This window comes from Sapajus apella, unplaced genomic scaffold (genome assembly GCF_009761245.1).
Source record: "Sapajus apella isolate SASKATOON/1434 unplaced genomic scaffold, GSC_monkey_1.0 scaffold1, whole genome shotgun sequence".
NCBI classification, from domain to species: Eukaryota; Metazoa; Chordata; class Mammalia; order Primates; family Cebidae; genus Sapajus; species Sapajus apella.
This window is the reverse complement of record NW_022436941.1, coordinates 46,852,295-46,876,614: the sequence shown is the minus strand read 5'-3', so window position 1 is coordinate 46,876,614 and position 24,320 is coordinate 46,852,295. Positions and strand designations below refer to the sequence as shown.

Sequence of the window (24,320 nt, the reverse complement as noted above, 5' to 3'; positions counted from 1 at the left end):
CAAAATATGACATTGATAAGTTGACGATATTGTATTTACAAAATTTGAAATGAACTAGAAACAAGCTCTCTGGTCAAGAAGAGGTAAGAGCCTACAGACATGATCTTCGCCCATTACCTGAACATTATTTGCAACGCCAGCAAATTTTTTTAAAAAGAGTGAAAAACCTGATTTGGGATATGTTGCATTTGCCCCAAATCTAAGGCACTTAGAGAATTTTAAAACTCATTCCTCAATATCTGAGCTTCAGAAGGTAAAATTTCCAGGAATGACAGTATCGTGCTGGAAACATTAGTGTGCCGGCAGGAAATAATATCATTCTGTAGGAGGTAATAAAGGCATGAATTATGTCAAATTGTATTTGGTTCGTGGATGTTACTATGCTTCTTATGGGCAGATACAGCTAACAGGCACAAGAAATACCTGCCCGTCTCCCTCAGAAAATTAAAGTCATGTGCACAAATATCAGCCTGAGAAATTAGAGGACTGTTTGTGGCAAAATGAAAATGTGCAGTGTTTTAGATATATCTTCTAAGGATAAGGAATATCTCTTGTTACAGCAGAACATAAATTTTCTCCTGGTCCTCATTGTAGAAAGAACCATTAAGCATGTGGTGGCTTCTACTCCTGTTAGGTAATATAATATGTTAAATGAACTTGCTGCTATGCTATATAGTGCCACCATTATGGACTCTAGCCATTAAATGGTTTGGGGTCATTGGCCATCTCAGTTAATGTGAGGAAGCTATTCTTAAGTAAAATGTACAATGGCATCTCTCATTGAAATGGGCCAGTTTCAAATGATATGCATCATTATGCATGCGTCAATGTACACGTGTACAGGTTTTCCTGCATTTATTCATTAGGGGAAGAAAACCGTCAATTTTGTAAAGTTTAAAGAAAGTATTTACAGGTGCCATTGTGTGCCAAAGTTGTTGAAAAGTTTGAGAAAAATGTGGCACAAAGAAAATGCAAAACTCTATGAGCATCATTGTGATTTAACCCTTTTGGAGCCAAAGCACTAACAGGGAAAAGCTGCCTTTCTCTTCTTTCACCCTCTCTGCAGATGCATATAGATGACACCACAAACAGAACCATCGCTCCTGCTACAACCTCGATAATAATGGGCTCAGTTAATCTACACAACGTAGTCATCCTCTCCAAAAGTAATTCACTTCTTTAAAAACTGGAAGGAAAATAAATATGGTGTAGTAAAATTGTTGAGTAGAGGAATCTATCTGGACATTTCACAAAACATTTCATTATGCTGACAATTCCCAGAAGTACTCTCAAGAGTGCTTTAAGCTGAGGATTACTGCTCTGGAGCTGATGGACTTTTTTTGTAGCCCCTTTAAAAGGCAGTGAACCGTTTTTCTATTTTATTTAAATAATGCCCCTTAAAATGGATTTTTAGAGGTATAATAACTCCTTAAGAGTCAGTTATGCTAAACAGTTTCTCTTGATAGAAATGTTGTAAAACTCGTTAACTGCACAATTTCAGATGCCGGCTTGGTGAACACTAACTGACATGTGAATGACCAGAGTTTGTAAAATAAATTGCAATAGTTGTTGTATCACACAGCTAGCATTGCACAAGCTGGAGGCCACGAGGGGCTCCAGCCTGACAGAAAATTACTTCAAGATGAATGAAAAGTGCTTGTTTCTCTTTATTAGTTTTTAGAGAACAATGAAAATGTGGAATTGTTTACAGAGAGCTGATTAAATGTGGTCAGTGGGGCCACGTCCCTATTGCTAACTGTTGGCCTCCCCCTCCCTCTGGCCCCCAACCTACATACTCACACACCACACCACTGCAAGCACCCTCCTCACCCTGCCCCCTCCCGCAGCCCCCTGCCACATGCATCTTCTTATAGGCTATTATGGCTGCACATCTGTGTGTGAAATGTGCTCATTCTGACATTCCACTGCTGCTCGGTGCTGCAGAGGCCTTTGTTAGGTAAAACACTGTTGTCAAGCCTAACAAGCAGGTCATGCAATTTGCTGGACACTGTGGCAGAGAATAGCCCACGATGGATTGCTTCAGCCTCAGACAATGCTCAGTTCCATATTGGAATACATGCATATTTCTTTCATTGTGCTGCACTACAAAAACTCAGGACATTTTGGTTTTCTTAAGGCTTTAATTTTGTAAAAAAGTAAGTTCCTTGTATTAGACTATCCCAGAATAGCCTGTTTGCCGATTTACTTAGGATAACTACTGTCTTATGGCTAAAGGAAAAAGGCATGAAGTGCTTTAATTGGTCATTTGTGGCTTAAATTCTATTTATGTGTGACCAGAAAGCACAGCAGAGGAAAGGCACTAGCTACCACCTTACCTGACTGACTTGTGTATTAATACTTAAAGGGGTGGTCAAAACCAGGGCATTTAGGAGGATGTTGTGGAGAAGGACTCTCACTACATATTTCCACAAAGTAAAGAGACCTTGATGGAAAGAAATATGAGAACTCATTAATAAGCATATGTCAAGCACAGAGAAACTAGTCTTTTTACCAGACCAAGCTAAATGAATTAGATCCAAAAGATGTTTTGGTAAACAAAAAAATTAAGGAAAAGCAAATCACTACCATTCAGCTCAACAAACAGCCTTCCATGACCCACAACCTACCTTGCTCCTAACCTCTCCCTTATACACTTACACACACACGCTGGAAAAATCAGCAGTAACAGGGAGCAGTTCAAATGCTATTTGTGGCATCCCAACACAATACATAGCACACACCCCAAATGTGCAAGTAGGATTCTCTCCCGCTCTGTGCAGAACATGCATTCTGAGCCTATTATGTGTATAAACAATGGCATATGTAATTACCTTTCTAGGGTGGCAATTATTCCTCAGAATCAACAACCAGAGTTAAAGCATGTTCCCCCAAAAGACATTTGGGGATCAATTCTGGGTCAATTACGTCAGGCTTTGATTTATCATATGGTGTCAGGCCATGTTAAAAAAAGTAAGTTGAAAAAAAAAAAAGCTGTTTAAGGTAAAGGCCAGCGGTTTGACTCAAATTGGTTTGTTTCCGACTTTGCTTTCTCCCAATTGCTCTGCCCTTCCTCCATTCTCAAAACAACTGTGATTTGCTGGGTTTTATCTGTTAGACAGTTGGCTGTTCAGGAATATTAAATGCAGTAAATCTGATCTACCCTACACACACACACACACACACACACACACACACACACACACCAGGCACTGGGACTTTCTCTTAGTATACGGCACAGAGTAGGGTTGATTAGTTCAGGCTTTGGGTCTAAGAGGTCTGGATTTGGAGTCCCACAACTTAAGCAAGATACATACCTCCACAGCTCATAGGGCCTACTTCAAATTGTTATTGTGAGGTTTAAAGGAGATAATTGAGAGAATATATGTAAAGTAGCTCAGTGCCTGACACACCATGAGTACCCTATGAATAGAGAGATTGCTATTCTGTTGACAGATGGGCCAGCGCATGAGAAATGGAGCAGCCCCTCCAAAAGACTTGTCCATGCGTCGAGAGTGGGCCAGGGTCCAGGGCAGCAGAGTGGACGTTGGTACAAATAACAGGGCTGAACTGGCAAATTCAAGATACCAAATAAGAGGCCCAGAGGACTAGACTATATAAAAATATCCAGTTTAGTGCTTGCTTCGGCAGCACATATCCTAAAAAATATCCAGTTTATTTGGATTAATTCTAAGTAGATTGATTGTAAACTACCAACCCCTAAATAGCACCAATAAAGGTACTATTCCATTAGCAAGACTACGATAGGCACCAGGAATATACAGATGGACCCTCCAAGAAATCTTCCATAACAGGAAATAAATACAGTTTATTATAACACAAGTTAATAGTTAAGACTTCCTGGAAGATACTTCATGTAAACTGAAAGTGGCATAACAAATATCCAGTATTGCTACCAGGAGTTTAGGGATGAGGCAATTCAGCCTGTAATGGATGAATCTTATCATTAAAGTTACCAGTCCAATTAGAGCTATTCTTTACTGAGGAACAAATAATATTTTTTTAGAAATTAAATTAAAAGGGATAATATGAGAATTCTCATCACATTATTTATGGAGCAATATAATCCCTCATTCAAAGAACATTTTAAATCCAGTTTATATGGAGCAACATTGTTTATTTAATAAGATGGAAATAGCACTTACACAATGCATTTCTCAGGCAGCACACAGTGCTATTGGCAGTATGTATTGGCAGCTTAATTAAGAAGTCTGTTGATGATGTTAAAAAAAAAGCTGACACATTTTCAATTCAGATGGACACTCCTCAAGACAAAGACATGTCTATTGTTGGCTCATACATACCAAAATGTGTCACAGACACTACATAAAATGTCTGGTGTCTACAGTAATATCAGTGTCTTTACACTGGGAAAATCATGACACACTTATATTCAAGTCAGAAATAAATTTTTGGAAAAACTGGACAGTCATTTAACTTATGGAACACAAAGGACAATACAATGAATACTGAAATAATTACTTAGGCAAATTTTCATAGAGCCATTGCCCAGATGGGTTTTGTTCCATCCCTGTCCTATCTTGGGTATCTCAGTACCACCACCCACATTTGACCAAATCTTCCTTTTCTTCATGCTAATAACTCACTCAGAATGGCAGGCTCCTGGGACAGGGGTCCTCAAGCTGTGGATCAGTCTGTGGGAGTCCATGGCCTGTTAGGAACCAGGCCGCACAGCAAGAGGTGGGTCAGTAAGCATTGCCACCTGAGTTCTGCCTCCTGTCAGGTCAGTGGCAGCCTGAGATTCTCATAGCAGTGCGAACCCTACTGTGAACTGCACATGTGAGGGATCTAGGTTGTGCACTTGTGAGAACCTAACTAATGCCTGATGAGCTGAGGTGGAACAGTTTCACCCCAAAACCACCCCCCACACCATCAGTGGAAAAACTGTCTTTCAGGAACCTGGTCCCTGGTGCCAAGAAGGTTGGGTACCGCTGCCCTAGGGGGCATGGAAGGTAGCGGACTATAGAGACAACAGGTAAAATTCACCTCCCCACTCCCCAAGAAATCCACAAACAATATATTTTTCCAACAGACAATCTATACCTAAGAGGAGAAAATAGAATTTAATGCAAATTAACTCAAACTATAATTGTATTAATATCTCTAAAGTCTACTGAATATTTATGGAATCAATAAAATGGATCTTATCAGAAGTCCAACAAAAAAAGGGGGATTAAAATGTCCCGAGTTGCCCATGTTAGGAGTTTTGAGGTTTTGTTTTGTTTTGTTTTTTATTAAAGAGATTTGAAACACTTACAGAATATACTTTTCCATTCATTTATTTCTTGTCTTAGGGATAGACCTAATCAACAGCAAAAGAAAAAAAAATGTACCCTGAAACTAACTCTAAATTTATTGAGGACAGGCCCCACATCTTTGTTGCCCTCATTTTCTTCCCCTATTTTGTACAGTGGTTCACACATAGTAAGTACTGAATTAAGTTGAAAGGCAATGCATGTTTTAATTCACATTAATTTGGAGGGGTTGCACTGATTTAAGGAGCAGCTGAGATAAAAAGGCTAACTTCGATCTTTTCTGATTTCTAGCTAGTGTGGCACACCATCTTGTAAACTTCCTCTGCTGAACCACTGCTGTCTGCCGTGGCATTCTAAATGTCTTGATTGCTTTCCGCTTTTGCTGAAGGTAACGAGATGGTTCTCCAGTGGTTATCTTTCCAACAAGAAAATGTGCAAGGTGATTTGAAGCAGGTTCTCAGTGGCTATCTGTCCCAGTCCTAGAGGCAGTGTATCTGTGGACAAATTGAAACCAATTATTAATCCAGGCCTTTCTGAGAACTTTTCAAAAGTACAAAGGTTAGCCTTTCACTGATCACTAAAATGTTATTTAGCTCAACATTTCAAAAACAACCAGGATCTCTTAGGGTGGTGATACTGTCTAAAACTTTACCTCCCTACTTTAAATAATGATTTTGAAATCTATCTCACCCTCAGGCACAGATCCAAGCCTAAAGAAATCAGAAATATCACATACATGCATATTTGGAAAAGAAAGTTTCCCTACCAGGTAAGGATTCTGCATTTTCATTCCTTGCCTTTATAAGTAGGAAAATCCGCATTCGTGGTCCTAAGCCTTACCCCTTTGTGAATTGTAAAGTCCCTGCCTGTGTCCCATCCTGTGGCACCATATGGATGGCTGGGAAACAACAGCTGCAGATAGAGAAGTGTGCTGTGAAGCAATCAGCCAGGCAGAAGCACACTTTCTTCAGCAGAGACTCTGAACCAGCCAGGTGGGTCAAAGACAGAGGCATACACGAACACTTGAAACATCAGCTAGGTAACGGGCCCCACGAGAACACTATGGAAGTATCCAGTCATACCTTGTATATTAATTACATTATCATGGACCAGAAAAGAGAGGCGTCTTTACAAGAAATATTTCAACTCATTCACATGCTCAGGGGCTGCTTTCTCTTTGGATTGTCTTATTGTAGACCCTGCCTCCACCACACCTCCTTGCTAAGGCCCTCTTCTCCTCAGCCTGGAATCAGATGGTATCCTAGTTAGGCCTACACCACCTCTGCCATGGTCTCAATTCCTTCCAAGTGATGCTACCTCCTCTGGGCCTCTACCGCAGTTATTCATTCTGGGCTCCCTCTGAGCTTGGGCCCCTGACATCTACACTTCAAAGGCTAGCACTTCCATAACCTTCAACCCATCCTCATCACAGCCGGCCTTAGAGAAGCAACTTCAGCCCAGCGGATGGTGAGACTGGAATTCTATAGTTGACCACAAATGCATTCAGTTGCACTAACTTTACATTCCTTCTTCATTTCTCCCTGTTTTCCTAGCTCCAAACACTTTGACTCAATCCTCACAGCTGGCGTCTGCCCTGACTGGATTTTCTGTTTCCTACAATGCCTTATGCCTTGCCCTGAACTTAAAATCTACTTGACTAGGGCCCTTATAAAACTCTTCCCTAGATTCCATTCCAGGCCCCCAGCTGCAAGCTGGGATCCAGCTGTGAATAGACTGCTTTCTTCCATGATAGCACCCCTCCTGACTCAAAATCTCACCTGACATCTACAATTCTAGTGGCCCAAACTTCCTGCTAAATTAAATCTCAGGTATCAACACCTTCCCTGAACTAATCCCAAGATCATCACATCCACTTGGTCACTAAGGATTGGGCTGCTGGCTCACCCTAGTGAAACCAGGTTCCCAGTCCCTAATACACCTAATGTTGGCTTCCTCCTGTTTCCTGGAAACCTATGCTGCTGAGACCCTTCATAGGAACCTCCTCTGCCCAGCCTAGACAAATGATAGCACTATACGCATGATTATTCTGTCAGTTATTAATTTATTCTTACCACATTCTATTATTAATGGCCTCTCCTATAGCCTAACCCCTGCCTGATTTTTGACATCTTCCAGTTTCTTATTTCACTTCATTTTCTAGTGTCCAACATGAAGTCTCTGCTTCGAGCACACAGGTCTACTAACCTCTAAGCTCATTCTGAATCTTTGTTCACATTCTCTTTTCTGCCTTCTTAATTAGCTCCAAAATTTTCATCCCTTGTCCTGACACTTGTGACACAATCTAAAAAGTCTTCCCCAAGAAGCAAATCCACATGAATTTATCCCTTATCTGGATTCCTTCAGAATAATCAATATCATACAGTTTAGCACTTGATTTTAACTAAATGTTTGGTAAACATTACCTTCCCCAAAAGATTGTGCTAGCCCTTTGAGAACTGGATAAAGGTCATGTCTTGTACTTATTATGCTTTCTCCAAAGTGCCTGGTGCTGATCTCTAGAAGGAGAAGGAGAGGAAATTTCCACCCCATCTTCTCCTTACCTCTACCCAATCCCATCCCCAAGGAGGAAAAGACACAAAATGACTGAATCAAGTTACCCAACTCAGTTAAACTTTTTCTTTTTTTGTTTTGTTTTGTTTTGTTTTGTTTTGTTTTGTTTTGTTTTGTTGAAATGGAGTCTCATTCTGTCTCCCAGGCTCGAGTGCAGTGTTGCAATCTCGGCTCACTGTAACCTCCACCTCTCGGGCTCAAGCAATTCTCCTGCCCCAGCCTCCCGAGTAGCTAACTTTTTCTAAGAGGGAGGAGGTTTTGGTGTACTAGGAGAAAATGTTAAAGCTTTAACTTCTGTGGGCTCTCGCCTCTTTGGGGTTCATCTCTTTAAGGTTCTCACTCTCTTTGGATTGCTTCTTTCTACTTCCACATGGCCAGTGTGATAAAACTGGACTGAAACTGCCTCTGAGCTGAGCTCAACAGAGACTGCTTTAGGTTTGGAGTAGGAGGGCTGGGGCCCAGGTAGCCTAAGAACTTATGTGTATGTATTAAACACTTGAGGTGTAGCCTGTGCTCATCTCCTCTGAGTACCCGTGGCCTCAAGAAACATGTGGGCAAGGATCTGAATGCAATTAGTATCTAAATATCTTCTCAATGAAAATGTACTGATTTTTCTATAGTAAACGTCTAAATTACATCAGAATAGACCAAGAATTCTGAGAAAACTTGAAGTTCTCGGTCAGTGTTATTTATAATTCATGCATTGAGTACATCCCTCATTCAAAACCTTAATTTAATTTTTATAAAACCTTAGAGGCATTTCTTTAAGAACACACTTCTTACAACATAGATCTCTCAGTCCAAGATCTTTATGAGAGTTAGGATGCAAGCAAGACAAATCCTGGGGGTTTTGTAAGCCTTCCTGCCAACGATTAAAGCCAGTAGACTTCACCATAAAATGTTTCACTGGCTCTTACAGATGACCACAGTCCACTGTAGAATCATTTAATATTCATGATATGTCACATATTTTGAATATTTAAATATACCACACAACATACATATACACATAACCTTACTTGAAAAAAACTGGATAATGGATTTAGGCATACCCCAAAGTGTTAAGGTCTTTCATCACTTGGACAAGTCTGTGGGGAAAACTCCACTTTGAAACAATGTTTTTGTTAGCATGTGACTCAGAATGACAACTGTCTCCTAATACCCACTGCCTACTTCTTTTTATTGATAGAATCCTTGAATTTTATGGGATGAATGGCCGCAAAAAACTATATTTTCAGGCCTTCCTTGTAGCTAGGTATGACGGATGGGATGTGAGTAGAAACCAGGAATACCTGTGATTTAAACTCTTAATACTAATACATGTGGCTCAGTCACTTCTGTGACTGAGGTGAGAACACGCTTGTAGGAGAGAAGTCTGTGGCTTGGTGAGTGTGCATGGCCAGCAGTCTCCAATCTGTGCAGGTATTAATGTGTCAGGGCTAAGTGTTCCAGGATTTCTCTAGAGGCTGGCAAGGGCTCCTGAAGCAGTTGTCATTTCCGTCTCACCAGTATATCAGGATTGGAGAAGTCCAAGCCTTAGAACCCTGTTTTCTTTCTATCTGGTGTTTTCCTGCCAGAATACCATGGGCTGTAACTTGTTTTGAGTTGGAAGCAGTTTGCATGTACACTTGTAAATTTATTCATCCTTTTAATTTATACAAGGTTTCTTTTGCACACAATTCTCAATCCTTTAAGCAATGACGACAAATTTTGGTTTTCTATTGTTATGTGAGAACATCAGGCCACAGCAACATGCTATTGTGTAAGGAAAAATAAACTGTTGCAGTAAAAAAAAAAAAAGTCAGAAGTACAACCTCCAGGGAGTGCCCTTAAAGAGAACGCATATGCATCTTCAGACATATTAATGAGGCCAAAAATCCAGGGATAACAGAGGTATCAGACAGAAGTTTACATCTCCCTGACCCAACAATCTAAACATAAGAAACCAGAACTGCTACAGCAGCTTTGTTGTGTCAAGGAGCTCCTTCTTTCTTAAGCCACTATACTTTGGTATCTCTTAACCAGAATATAGGTTAGGTAGCTATAACAAATACAGCACCATAATTCCAGCTCTGTCACTTTATAGCTGACCTATCTTGGACGAATTACTTAAATTCTATAAACTTATTCTTTTGTCTGTATCTGCTTCACAGGGTTGTTGTCAGCAACATGAGACTGTGTCTTTTTTGGGGGAGGTGAGTGAGGGTCTTATATCCCCAGCTTTTAGCACAGTACCTGCATATAGTAAGCATTCAATAAATACTCTGCTATTACTGCTGATCTTACCCATATGCCAGATCTAGACAAATAATGCCAGACCTTCACAACTAACCAGCCAGTATTTCTAATAAAGATCTGATATAATATAAATAATCAACATGGTATGCATTAGAATGATCACATTTTCTGACCTAAACCTTAGAAAACATGGTCTGACAAAAGATATTTTCTGACTTGTGAATTTATTTTTATGAAAACCCTTATATGTAGAACCACTGGTCATCAAATTAATGAACTGACTTAACTTTTTTAAGTGATCCACTTGAATTGGGCAGTACTGGAAAACCAAAGGCACATTGCCCAAGAGTACTGGCTGTGCCCCTGCCAGTTATTATTGCAAGCTTCCACTGTTCCTGCATACACTGTAGAAAAGCCTGATTTTTATAACACATTTATGATTGTGAATTTCTATTGTAATAGTACAGATTCTCAAGAAAAATAATTCTTCTGTTTTCTCAAAGGAAGATGGGCACTTTTTTTTGCTTCTACAAAAATAGCATGGATGAGAGTTTTCAGGAAAACACATTTCTCCTATTGAAGAGCACTTAATAAACACACACCTGACTGCTTTCATTTCACCACAAGTGGTGCCCATTTGCCAGTCATCGAAGTAATTCAGTCTGCTCTGTTGAGGTGATGGATTCTACAAACTGTATAAGACTGTCATTAAGGGGAGGATAGATTACAGTCTCTATGCAGGACATTACAGTACTTACATTTCTCACTCATACAGCTTATGAAACATAGGGGAAACAAGAAGATGAAAATCAAGTTGAACATGGACTTAATGCCTTTCTCTCCCAATGAATGGAATGAACTGGTCACACTTTTTACTACTTATATATAAAGTTCCATTTCCTTCTAGTTAATATAAAAAGCTTTGATAAAGGACACAAAGATTATGCACCAAATTCATTATGCAGTAATTTAAGTCTAACTTGAGGCCTTTGCACCTCCACTTTTAAAATATTATTCTTTTTTCCACACTATTTATACGGCCATTTTTGCTTCTCTATAATTTTTACTTACCTACTTAAAATTCTCATCTAGAATGGACATTATATCTAGAGTAAAATTCATTAATTTGGGTGAATTGAAAAACACAAGCCTGAATGAATGAAAAGTCTAAAGTATGGACAATTATCAAAAAGATCATGATAACAGCAACAGCTGACATTTGGGAGTTTATTACATGAAAATCACTGGGATTTTTACCTTACATGCATTATCTCATTTAATCCTCAAAACAGTCCTGGAGCAGGTATTATTATCCCCTTTTTACAAACTGGAAAACAGACTTTAAGAGATGTTAACTTTCCTAGGGCCACACAGCTATTAAGTGGTAGAGCTACTTCCAAATTTGCAGTTATCTGACTCCAAAGCTCGTGCTCTTTACAGCCATACCAAACTGCTAGGTTTTTCCTTCAATCGCTAATAATAACAATAAAAGTAATACCTCAGAGGAGGTTAACAAAACTATAAATTGCCAAGGAACCCTAGTTTAGTAAACAAAAAAAATATTAATACGTATTTAAAATTAGCTCACCACTTATTTTAGGTAATACTTACCTGCCATTTATGAAGTAACTACTTCACACAAGGCATTTCTATACCTGAAAACTGACTCTCACAACAACCTCATAAAGTAGATAACTATCTCCATTTTACAGATGGAGGAAAATACTCCATGAAGCTAAGGTCACATAACTAGTAAGTGGCCTAGTGTTTGCACTATGCGACATTACTTCATTACCTCTCTTATAAGGTCTTTCTCTAAAGTGCTGGAAAAGTCTGCTTTTTAAAGTTGTAGTGCCACCCCCCCTGCAATTTTATTTATACTATTTATTAGCTCAGTGAAGCTTTAGTTTAGAGACAATGCAAAGGTAAACTTTAACCCAGGCCCCAACCTCATTTTCATAAATTCCAAATTTAGTGAGGTCTATGTTAATGGGTTTTACTGTATATGGAAAAGAGTTTAATAGTCATTTAGCACTACTCTATCCATTAATAAATCTAAAAAGCCACACAAAGGTGAAGGAAGGAAGAATAGTTACCTCAAAACTAAAACAGATAAAGAGTGCCTACAGTTTGTACTCCAGCAAAAAAGTCAGAATATTAAATAGTCAATATATAACAACAAATTCAGTTTTATAAGTTTATATGCTCGTTCATCAATTAAAGAAAATTAACCTAATCAGATGCTCATATTAAGGAATGCAGCCTTTAATTATGATAGCAAATCAGCAATCATAATTAAAAGTCCATTTCTAATCTCTTTGGTGTGCAGTGGAATGATCTAACAGTGAGGCTGCCTGGCTCTTTCCACGGTGCTGTGTAAAATGTGCACAGTATGTGATCATTCCTAGCTGTTGAACATGTTCATCTTTGCTACTAGTGCTGCACTTGTTTCTGACACAGATATGCTTCTATGTGCACACTGAGTGGGAAACATGTAAAAGATATGACAGTGAAAAAAGCACATGTCTGCAACACTGTTCCCACCAGGCCTACAGCCAGTTCCATAACATACAGGAGTTTTTTTCCCCCTTGTAGGTCATCACCATACTGAAAATATTCTAAATAAATTCTACATGCTTCAGAGGGGGCCAGCTGAAGCACTCAGTATCCCACAACTCTGTCAAGTTGCATCATGCTTTTTTCTTTTCTTTAGGCCAGCTTGTGAAAGAGCTATCACATGCCTCTCTGCAAGGGACACAGCCTTGGGACACAAGCAAAGTAATCCAGGTAAAGGATAGCCAACTATTCTTTAGGCCTGATGCACTGTGGAATGGGTGGCAGAAGCAGATTTCAGGTCCCTTATAGTATGGCCAGACTCTCAACAGGTCATTTACCATTTCTTTTATAATCGATTTTGATTTCAAGTTACTGGAAAGCATTACTGAAAAAGAATATGGAGTCTTACTCTTTGGACTATTCAATGCCATAGCAAGAAAAAAATATCTTCCTGGGTGTGTTAGATAAATTGAGCATTCTCAGAATCCTTCCCAACCTATGAGTTCCTCATTATTATTAATCAAATACCTCCTAGTAGTTCTACTTCTAGGAATCTATCTTACAGAAATAGCAGCACAAGTTCACAAAAACAAAAACATTACCATGTTCACTACAGTGTTATCTGCAATAGCAAAAGTATTAAATGATCTAAATAGCCAACAGTTGAAGGATGATTCATCATGGACCATCCATGCTCCGGAACACTGTGCAGCCATTAAAAATAACATAGTATGCCTCTATTTACTGGCATGAAGCTATGCTCAGGGAAAAAAGGATGATGGACAAAATGTATAGTGTGATACCATATTTGGAAAAAATACAACTGTGCATATATACAAATATATGTGTATAAAGAGAAATTATATGAAAAGAAATATATCTGTCTTAGAGACATGTAAGTATAAATACGTAGGTATGTGTATTTCTGTTATGTGATATTCAAGTAAAAACATTTCTATTGCTGGGCACAGTGGCATGCACCTTCAGTCCCAGCTACTCAGGAGGCTGAGGCAAGAGGATCACTTGAGCCCAGGAGTTTGAAGCTATAGTGGGCAAAGACAGTGCCTGTGAATAACCACTGCGCTCCAGCCTAGGCAATACAGCAAGACTCTATCCTTAAAAAAAGTTTCTATTACATACTTATATAAACACATATTTGCATATACATAGAAAAATCAAAAAGAATATACCACACACATTAATAGTGGTTGCTTCTGGAAAGTGAATTTGGAAAGACAAAAATTTAACTTTTTACTTGTACAGATATGTGTTGAGGTTTCTAAAGGATTCTGCAAAATTGACACCCCTTTCCTTTCCTGGGTTCTGAGCAAATCAAAAAAATACAAAAATAAAACAGATGGCGAACCAGAATATAACCTTTATTACTGATTGCAGCCAAAGTGGAGGAAGTAGCTTAGTCTGAAATCCAAAACACACCTGGCTATGCTATATAATTATATCATCTTGGGGCCGGGCATGGTGGCTCCTGCCTATGATCCTAGCACTTTGGGAAGCCGAGGCAGGTGGATCACTTGAGGTCATGAGTTCAAGACCAGCCTGACCAACAGGTGAACTTCCATCTCTACTAAGAACACAAAAAGTAGCCAGGTGTGGTGGCACACACTTGTAATCCCAGCTATATGGAAGGCTGAGGCACAGATCAAGGTGGAGGTTGCAGTGAGCCGAGATTGCGCCACTGCACTCCAGCTTGGGCAACAGAACAAAACTCTCTATCATTAAAAAAAAAAAGAAAGAAAAGAATTATATAATCTTGGCAGACCAGGACAGCAAAAGCTGGGATGAGCCCCCAGCCTCAGGGAGAAATGTACGTTCTTGATAGGCAGGCCCTTCCCCAGATAGAACGAGCATGGCTGGCAGTAAGCTGAGCTAGCCCACTTATTCACCCCAAGTTTACCAATTAGGTAAGTCACTCCTCTATAGGGCAGAGTGAGAAAAGCAGGTCAAGTAGCAGTATTATCTTTGTCTGAGAAAGTAGTTTTAGCACACCTGGGGTGACTGAATCCAGACTGCAAAGGGTTAAGAGTAAATGGTGAAAAGGCAGAGGCTGCAGAGTAGACAAGTCAAGAAGAATTGAAAGAAAGGAGGCTGGGAGCAGGGAATTTAAAAAAGGATTTTTTAAAGGAAGAGGCCAACAAAATGTCAAAGGTGGAAAATGGAAGAGACAAAATAATTTACAGGGAGAGTCTAAACATAGTGATGGAATCATGGACATAAGTGAATGTGGCCACCTCTTACTGAGACACGAACAAAAGGGAAGGAAGAGAAGTTGAGTTCTTATCACAGGACCAATTCTGTAAAAAGAAGGATAGATCCTAAGGCTAAATCCAGAAAACAAAAAATAAACTTGCAGACTGCCAAAGAGCTGGCTGTGCTGCAGTCATGATAAAACTCAGCAGAATCAAGACCTACTCGTAAATGTTTTATCAAACTGGGAAAATTACAAGAAATAAGTGATGTATTATTTGTAAGACTGCTTAGATTAGTATTGATATGTACATACTCTCCATATTATCCAAAATCATGCATCATGACATCAGTTGATTTACATGTTCCTTTGTCCCTGGGAACCTTAAGGAATGAAGTTTTTCATAAGAAACTCTGAGTGATTTCATCTTGACTGTCTCTGTGCAATTTTTCATTGCAATTCTGGCTACCATTCTATCATATGCCCCAAATCACAATGCAATATAAAGTATAATCAAACAGACCAAGGATTGGTGGGAAGAGTCCTATTCTACAAGTCTGGCTCCATACTTTTAACTGATAGAGACTGAAATGTCTGCACTGGAAATGTTTCTGTATTTCCACTGATCTATTTTCATGCCGTGGTTTCAACAGCCTCAGAAGTTCCAGTAGGAAAAGGCTGCTTCTGGTAAACAGATTCCTTTGAGTTAAAAAAAAAAAAAAAAAAAAAAAGAGGGAAAGGCTTCGTATTTTTCAACAGCCCCCTTGATATTCTTTATCAGGTTTTAAGGTTATGTTCCAAGTCTCTATTCTTCGATGTGGTTTAGCTTTACAACCAGCTGCCCCCACTTCACTAGCAGTTTTTGACGTCATCCAGACTTTGCAAAATGTGTGCTACAGCCCCTACTCGGGCTTCTCAGCTGCTGTGAAAGTTATACTGCATTTGGTTAAGTGTGGAGGCTGGCACCAGAGAGGATCCATGATGGTGATTATCATGCAAATCAGCCTCCTGCAAGTCAAGCTCCTCCGTGGAGGCCTTCCAGTTCTGCTTCCCCCAGGGCCGCTCCATTGTCCCTAGCATAAAGCTAACCATCTTCGCTGCCGACACTAGACGCCGCTGAGATTGGTTCTCCTGACAGAGATTAGCGGGCAGCAATGAATCTTTCACTTGGGGTAGAAATATGATTTTATTTAAGAAAATAACCATACATAATTGGGCTTCTGTCACTTTAAATTTTAATGGTGAGAGTAATATGGAGGCTTCTGGAACTTTAAATTACAGCTTTCAGAAGCTTCACACTGAATCTTTCAATTATTCTCTGTAAGTACTTTCTCGAAGCATGTGCCACCATGACATTGATATCACAATTCAAATCTAAATTCAAAACTGACTGCAAGGCTATGAGCTATGTGCTGGCGTGCATGCTGCCTCATTTTATCTTTGAACATCTGACGAGGCGAATCAAGAGGCGTTCTCCCGGAGCCCAGCCAGCTGTTTGCCAAATATTCAAATGCCCTGACATGCAGAAGAGCCTTTCAGATTTCCCCACATCAAAATTAGCAACGACCCCCTATTCTTCCCATTAGCTTCTGGCTCACCTACATCCTTTCACACAGGCCCGCCTGACTCACTCAGCTAAGTGCTTGCTCTCGCTCACCTCTCGGGTTCCCTGACTCCAGCAATTGGATCTGGTGTATGCTGCAGAATGGCAGCCAGTTCAGACAAAACCATGGGGGAGAGTTTTCAAGTCAGTGTTTCCTTGAAGTGGATCTGAAAGAGTGGCTGAGGTGATATTTGCAGTAGTAGGAAGGCAGAGAGCAAAGACAGCTTGCAGGTTTTACTTACAATACATTCATTAGGCCGGAACAAAAAATGAAATTGGAAAGACAGTAGCCAGGGGAAAGTGAAAAGGCTTTCCTTTTCCTTTAATTTTGGTGTCAACTTCCTCGTTATATATTCATTTTATCATTTTTAATATTTTTATCTTCATATTAAAACAAGTGGAAAGGCAGTTTTTTCTTTATAGGTCTGGCTGTAGACTGCTTCAATTATTTTTAAATGTGTCCCTCTACCTCAGTAAACATAGCACCACATTTACAACTGTAAATAACTAATCCAGCTGCACATTGGTTAACCTACAATGAAAAACAACCCTTCTTTCACATTTTAAAGGTCCTGGAACAATTTTCCTCAGCTGGATGACTTAGAACAGAGGCTGTGGACAGCACCTGGGGAGTTTAGAATGGGAAAGGAACTAAGGTGCCAAGTGTCAAGACAACCGCCCCTACCCCAGTGGCTGGCAAAATTTCCTGAAGCTGGACATCAAAACCCCAGGCCAGCTGGGTGAGGGGTTCCTTCATTCCTTCCGGATAAGCTGGGTCTTTACTTGTTCATTTCCTATAATGTGTTTATACTTGGACAGAAGGGGCACAGCAGGAATGCTTTCAGGGCACATTTAGGGGGAAGCCACTCTCACAGGAATCGTGAATACCAGATGTCAAATGAACCTGTGCTGCTGAGAATTCTCTGAGCAGTATGCAAGGGGCACCACTTCTCGTCTGAGGAAACTCTGCTATCCTGATCTGGGGCCTTCCCCTAGCTGCAGGCGAAGGCAGGTAGAAATCCTTTCATTTTTATAATAATAATAAAGGAAGCTGCTAGTGTGAGCATAAAATGCCTAAGAACTAGATAGGCTGATGGCATTCCAGTTCTGCCGGTAAAGTCTATTCATTCTCTCAACCCAAAACAGCGTAAGGCAAGTAAGTAACTCACCTCTGGGAACCATGGGTGGCAGAGGCAGGATGACCACACATGGAATGGCCATAAAACAGACATCAGTCAACACCCTTGCCCCAGCATTATTTCCTCAATACAGGCTCAAACATTGCTCTGCCCTGGGATCAGGACTAAGGTGCCCAAGTAGGCACTCTTCTAAGCCACTGACCGTGGACAGAGAAAATTTTTTAAATCCACATTGATTTCCAAGTCCAAAGTAGTACAATTACAAATCTTGTCTAAGTTTAATACTGAAGGCTTATGCAGTATTTCAAATATAAAACAGTCCTACATAAATCATTCACTCAAACCTTTACCATGCTCCTATCATACGCCAAGTACTATATTTTCATGAGTCAGCACTGGCTAAAGAATAATGTTAATACTACTAGATTTCTCTGCAAAATTTAGCACTGTGGATTACCTCTCCATCTTAAAGCTCTCTGTCTTTACTAATTCCTCTTCCTCAGTCCTTGTTGGTTCATTAAACCAACAAGGGGTGAGGAGCAGTATAGCAAAATCACCAGGGGGACATGTTTTTCACACTGCACAGATCCCCTTCACTCCCATTTGAGAATCATTACATATATGAACCCCTCACTATTTCTAGCTGCAGCAAGTTATTTCTCTTAAGAGTTTGGGGATGAGCAAAACAAAAGTTGAAGATCTCTGTACCAAATATTTTCTCTAGATGATGTCATCTACTCTCATGACTTCAACTATGTACCAACTACATACTGATGACTTCAAAAATAATATTTTAAGCACAAATCCATATGTCCAAATGCCTAGTACACCTGTTTTCAAATGACCTACTATCACAAACTCTACAAGTGTAACATTATTATATTTTCTTATATAATTTTATAACATATCAAATTATAAATTGTATAACATATTTTTTTTCTTAATAGTATTAGTATTTATGATCCAAAATAACTAGCAATATTTATACTCCTTCTCCTTCACACTCCCCATTCTCACCCCACATAGATCAAATCTGTCACCAGGTCCTTTCTCTTCTTCCTCAGGAACACATTTCAAATGTACCTACCTACCATTTACCATCTCCCACTTGGACCCCTACATTAGCCTCCTCACTCCTCCCTAGCAGCAGCCTCTGCTCTTAAAACTATTCTCCACATGCTTCTGATTCCTACTGATTAAAGCAGGAAATCCTTGAATGCACTACTCATAATATACAGATGATTTCTGATAGCAAACAAACCAACTTCTTATTCATATTTTAATAGGTTTCAAAAAACAGAATTAACACATCAAACTGGGTGTCAAGTTAATAAGTTTGCTTTAAAAGTAAATTTCAGTATAAAACTCAGGCAATTTAAAGAAAAATTAATCTATTCAGGTAGTGTGAGATGTTTTAAAAAAGATAAAAGCAGTACATGAATCAATGAAGTGGGGAAGCTTGGTACTAGAAAGTAGGTGTAAACTCCTTAATACAGTATCAGATATCTTAAACTCCTTGACATTCTCTTCATTTTCAGCTTCTCCCTCTTTCTATATTCTCTGTACTTTACATATAACTTCCGCATACCAGCTTTGCTGCAAAACAAAACACCCCAAATTTACTAGCTAAAACAACATTTTACTTAGTTCCTAAGTCTGTGAATGGGCTGGGCAGTTAGTTTTGTCTGAGCTGGCACCCCAGAGAGATGAGGGAAATCTGGGCTGATTTCCCCTGGACTCTCCCATGTGTTTGTGATCAAATGGTGGCTCAGCTGGTAACTAGACGATCTCATTCACATGTTTAGCAGTTCAATGACTGTCAGCAAGAGCCTCAGTTCTTCTCTGGGTGGCCACTCATTCTGCAGTGCAACAACCTGGGCTCACTGACATTACAGTCACAGGGTTCTAAGTGCAGAGGCCCCAGTGCATGAGTCTCTACACTATTTGCTAATATCCACTGGTCAATGCAAGTCATACGATTAACTCCAGGTTTGGAATACAGAAAGAGACTCCACCTCTCTTTTTTTTTTTTTTTTTTTTTTTTTGAGACAGAGTCTCACTCTGTTGCCCAGGCTGGAGTGCAGTGGTGCAATCTTGACTCGCTGCAACCTCCACCTTCCTGGTTCAAGCAATTCCCCTACCTCAGCCTCCCGAGTAGCTGGGATTACAGGTGCACACCACCCCATCTGGCCAATGTTTTTGTATTTTTAGTAGAGATGGGGTTTCACCATGTTGGCCAGAGTGGTCTTGAAACTCCTGACCTCAGGCAATCTGCCTGCCTCGACTCCACCTCTTAATGGATAGATCTGCAACGTCACTTTGCGAGGAGTTAGACAGGAAAGGGAAGTTGGTGACTGTTTTTACAGTCAACCAACTCTTATCATCCACCAAATATGCCAGGCATATTCACATGCATGCTCATGCTGTTCCCATCACTTAAAATGAACTCTCAACTTCCTCCCATCCTTCTGGAAAATCCTTATTTCTTGTCCTTCAAGGCTCTGATCAAATACAGCATTTCCTGACATCCTCCCTCAAGGCATAATTAATTATTCCCTCATATGTTCCCATGATCCTTTGTGTTGCCTCTATTATATCATTCAGTGAATTGTATTATAGTTATTTACAATGTCTTATAAAGTCTTTCTCCTTAAATAGACTGTCTTTGTACCACCAGCATGTAACACAATGTCTGGCAAAGAACAGGCATTCAATAAATGTTCAATAAATTTAATAAATTTAAAACAAAGCTAAAGTCTCCCTGCAATATGCCTACAGGAAAAAGACTTAAGGTGCAACTATACAAAACTGGCCTCATGAGTTAGCAGAACAAATTAGATTCATCTCATCTAATTTTTTTTTTTTTTAAGATAGAGTCTTGCTCTGACACCCAGGCTGGAGTGCAGAGGTGCCATCTTGTCTCACTGCAACCTCCGCTTCCCAGGTTTAAGGGATTCTTGTGCCTCAGCCTCCTGAGTAGCTGGAACTACAGGCGCATATCACCACACCTGGCTAATTTTTCTATTTTTAGTAGACATAGGGTTTCACCATGTTGGCCAGGCTGGTCTCAAACTCCTGACCTCAAGTGACCCTCCCACCTTTGACCTCCCAAAGTGCTGCTATTACAGGTGTCAGCCACCACACCTGGCCCACCTCATCTGATTTGAAGTGCACCAGGCAGGGCAATGCTCCTACCCAAAAGCATTTTTTCCTGTGGGACTGGCACAAAGCCTGAACTTCCAGCATAGTTTATTCAAAGTCTGAACATGTTTTAATGTAGTACAAACAATACAGGCTCTAGAGTCAAAGATACTACTAGGACTCAAAACCTAACTACCTGTGTGACACTGACAATTCATTTTGTATATGTCTCTGCACTACTTTTTTCAACCATACAATTACCTGTGTTGCAGTAACAACAGCAGCTAGCACAGTGCCTGCCATACTTTGGACACTCACCTCCAATCACTAAGCCTCCTGTTTAAAAAGCAAATGCTCCTGGCAGGGGGTAACCTCAAGCCCTTTTTATTGCCTTCTGAGAAGAGTGGGAAAAGGGTAAAAGGAAGAAGAGTGTGAAAGTAAAGAGTAGCAGATAAACAACTTCACAATTTTACTGAGAGCTAGGCTTTTGGCTAGTAATGAAACGGTTATTACATCAGTTTTCAGAGACCAAACCAAGAAATCAAAGTACCCCTCCCACCTCCCACCCCTCCACAATCTCAGGACATAAAATGACCATTTCTGGTAATATAGGACTTGGGAATTGCATAATTTAGGACTTTGGGCCTTATATAATTTTTGCTGGGTATCAATATGCCCATACTTGCATAATTTTTCTGGTCATCAATATGGAATCACCATTTATACCTATGCTTAGGCAAGACTACTGAAGAGTTAGTTAAGGAAGAAACGAAATTATATAAATGTTACACTGACCTTTTTCTTGTATATTCCCTCACCTTTGTCCCTCATTTAAAAGGGGCAACTGTAATTGTAGTAAACAGTTTTTTTTCCTCCCTACCTAAGGATACAATTCTTTTTAAGTGAGAAAAATTTAAAGGACACTACAAAACACGCAATTAAAAACTTTAAATTATATCACTTCTAAAGGAAATGTGGCCATTGAAATCAAAATAAAGTGAGTTGTAGACACACTTATATCCTCTTTCAAAGTAAAGCCAAGTTTTAATAAAATGTTTAAGTTTCCAAAATCCAAGCAGGAACTCCTATGAGAAGTCCCTATGTTTGTCCCTCCTGAGGCTATTCTCACATCTCAGTGGCAACCCTGAAACACTTCTGCACTTAGGGAGCACTAAACCAACCTACATTTGTTGACATCTAGCCCTGTAAATGAGACTCCATTGTTACCCGTGATCTTTCACCCTAGCTACGTTGTGAACTCCCTGGTACCCAAGATTCTGTTTTCTGTATTTTCCTAGTCCTCATCTCCCCACCCTCAGCACCCAGATTTGTACTCAATAATTGTTCATTTATGGCTGACAAGTAAATGTATAAATAGCACTTGCTGACAGTAAATTCTTCGGTTTGTTCAAGTTCAGACCAAGACCTCTAGAGATCCTAAAGACTGAAATGACTATGGTGCCCCCCATCCACATGTAAATTTGAAAAATACTAAACCGTAAAGGACAAAATTTACATGTATGTTTTTAAATTAAAATAGCTTCTGATGGCAAAATTCTAGGTAAGCTCATCAAAGGCTTAACTCTTCTTCATTTTTTCCCTCTCCATTGTAGGAGCATACATGTGTATGTGAGAGAGAGAGAGAGAGAGAGAGAGAGGTGAAGAGAGAGGGAGTGAGTGAGGATGAATGTGTCTGTGACTTCCAGCACTTTGTCTGCTATAGGGTACTCCAATTCTGGGTCCACTTCATAAAACTATGTCAAAATACTAATTATGGTTATGGATGCTATACAGTATAGAATGAGAAATCAAATAATTCCCTAAATCCGTATGTGTCTCTGCTGCTCTCTTGTTAAGTATCCAAATTCTATTTCAGGTTTGTAGTAAGACAGCTTAACATAATATAAATAGAAGCAATGTAATATATTGTTTCACCTGCTCTTACAATTGTATTATGGTTGTGTGTAGAAAAGGAAATACAGCAAGTGATTGTTAGCAAATCACTCATAAAAATGGAAGAAGCCCAAGTTCTTTGCACTTTATTAGACACCAATATTTGATAAAAGCAGTAAGCACCAAATTATATTTAGATAAACCTTCCATAAATAATGTTCACAGTAGTTACAAAGCTTACAATGTAGATGTTAATTACAGTGCCAAATCAAAACTACCATATTTCAATTAAAACTATTTTCACATACAATGTGATTATCATATTCACAGTAACAGATACAAATATTTCTATTAAGCCTGAATAGATTATACTTAGCCATAATTGTTTCAATGGATCTGTTTCCATTTTTGTATTTTAAAATTCAAGTATGTTTCATAAGAGTTGAATAGTTTATTCTGATGTACACAGGTAGACTTGTCTTAGAAAATGTTTGGATATCTAGGGAAATGGCATCAGAAAAATCAGAAAGTGCTTGTGATTATATAGGTAATTCACTTCTGATTATATAACTAGTTTTAAAACAGTAAAAATTTTACAACCTATACTGGCATTGAAGTACAGCTAGAATGCAAATTTAATAATAAAATGGAATAATTTAGTAGCTTGTTTTGTGATCAGATCAGATTGGTCCTCTCTAAGACATATCCAATTCTTAAAAATTCCCTTTGTGGCTTTGATCTAGGGGTGGAGTGCATATTATGTTCATTAAATAGGAAGCCAAGGATTACTTGAACAAATAATAATACGGCTTTGTAGAATGACTAATGGTCTTTGCAAAGGCCCAGACTGGTTTCATCTTTCTTAAGATTTTATCACCGATCTGTTCTTAGTCATGTGCAGTCACTAAAGGCAGCAGAGGTAACAAGTGTTTGATGTATGATACTCGAGCCACTTTTGTCAGAGCTGCATTTATTTTTATGCTACACTTATTCTTGGTACTCTTATATGTACATGGTTCTTTTATTTTTTCTTGTTTCCAGTGATGGGTCAGATACAGCAATTATAATAACACTAACCTCTAAAACTCTGCAAAATAACAAATATACACTTCTTTGCAAGGGATGACTTTCCATTGTAGATTAAATAAATGACCACAGAAGCAAGCATCCTAATATAAGAGCTTAACTCTCTTCACTGCCATATTTGCACAGCTTACAAAATATCCCTTACCTTTTAGCACATATTATCAATTTCAATTCAATCCATCCTTTACAATCTGCAGCAAGTCACAGAAGTGCTCTTCTAGTTGAAAGGAAATTTCAAGGGAGGAGGGATGTGGAAAAACACATTTAATTTATTCTATTGAAAGGGGACATTCTAAATGGTTTCTGAGTACTTCTGCATCTTCTTACACACTGCAAATCAGTTCAGATATCTTAATCAGTGGCTACAAACATATCCTTATCAGTAACATATTCATGAAAGATGGTATGTGTATGAGCTGCAAAACATTTGGCAGAAACCCAAGAATACAAAAGAAAGAATATGGTAAAGAATTGATGGAATATATTTGTGTTCCAACCCTATTCATTTGGGGAATTTTTTAGCATCTCTGTTTGTTCCATTTGGAAGGACAATAGACAAACCAACAGAATGTCAGGTTTCTGTGACTTGACTT

The 24,320-nt window shown here is 39.2% G+C and overlaps 1 pseudogene across 1 annotated transcript in view; it reads right to left on the bottom strand.

The window, feature by feature from the left end:
- Nucleotides 1–4,122: 4,122 nt before the first annotated feature.
- The window catches only part of LOC116556269, a 37,779-nt pseudogene continuing 17,581 nt past the window's right edge, over nucleotides 4,123–24,320 (bottom strand). Inside the window, exons 2-4 of the transcript XR_004270922.1 lie at nucleotides 17,373–17,542; nucleotides 16,523–16,635; nucleotides 4,123–5,788 (exon numbers count right to left, since the gene is read on the bottom strand). The product of XR_004270922.1 is annotated as an uncharacterized LOC116556269 (transcript). The remainder of the gene's footprint in view (nucleotides 5,789–16,522; nucleotides 16,636–17,372; nucleotides 17,543–24,320) is intronic.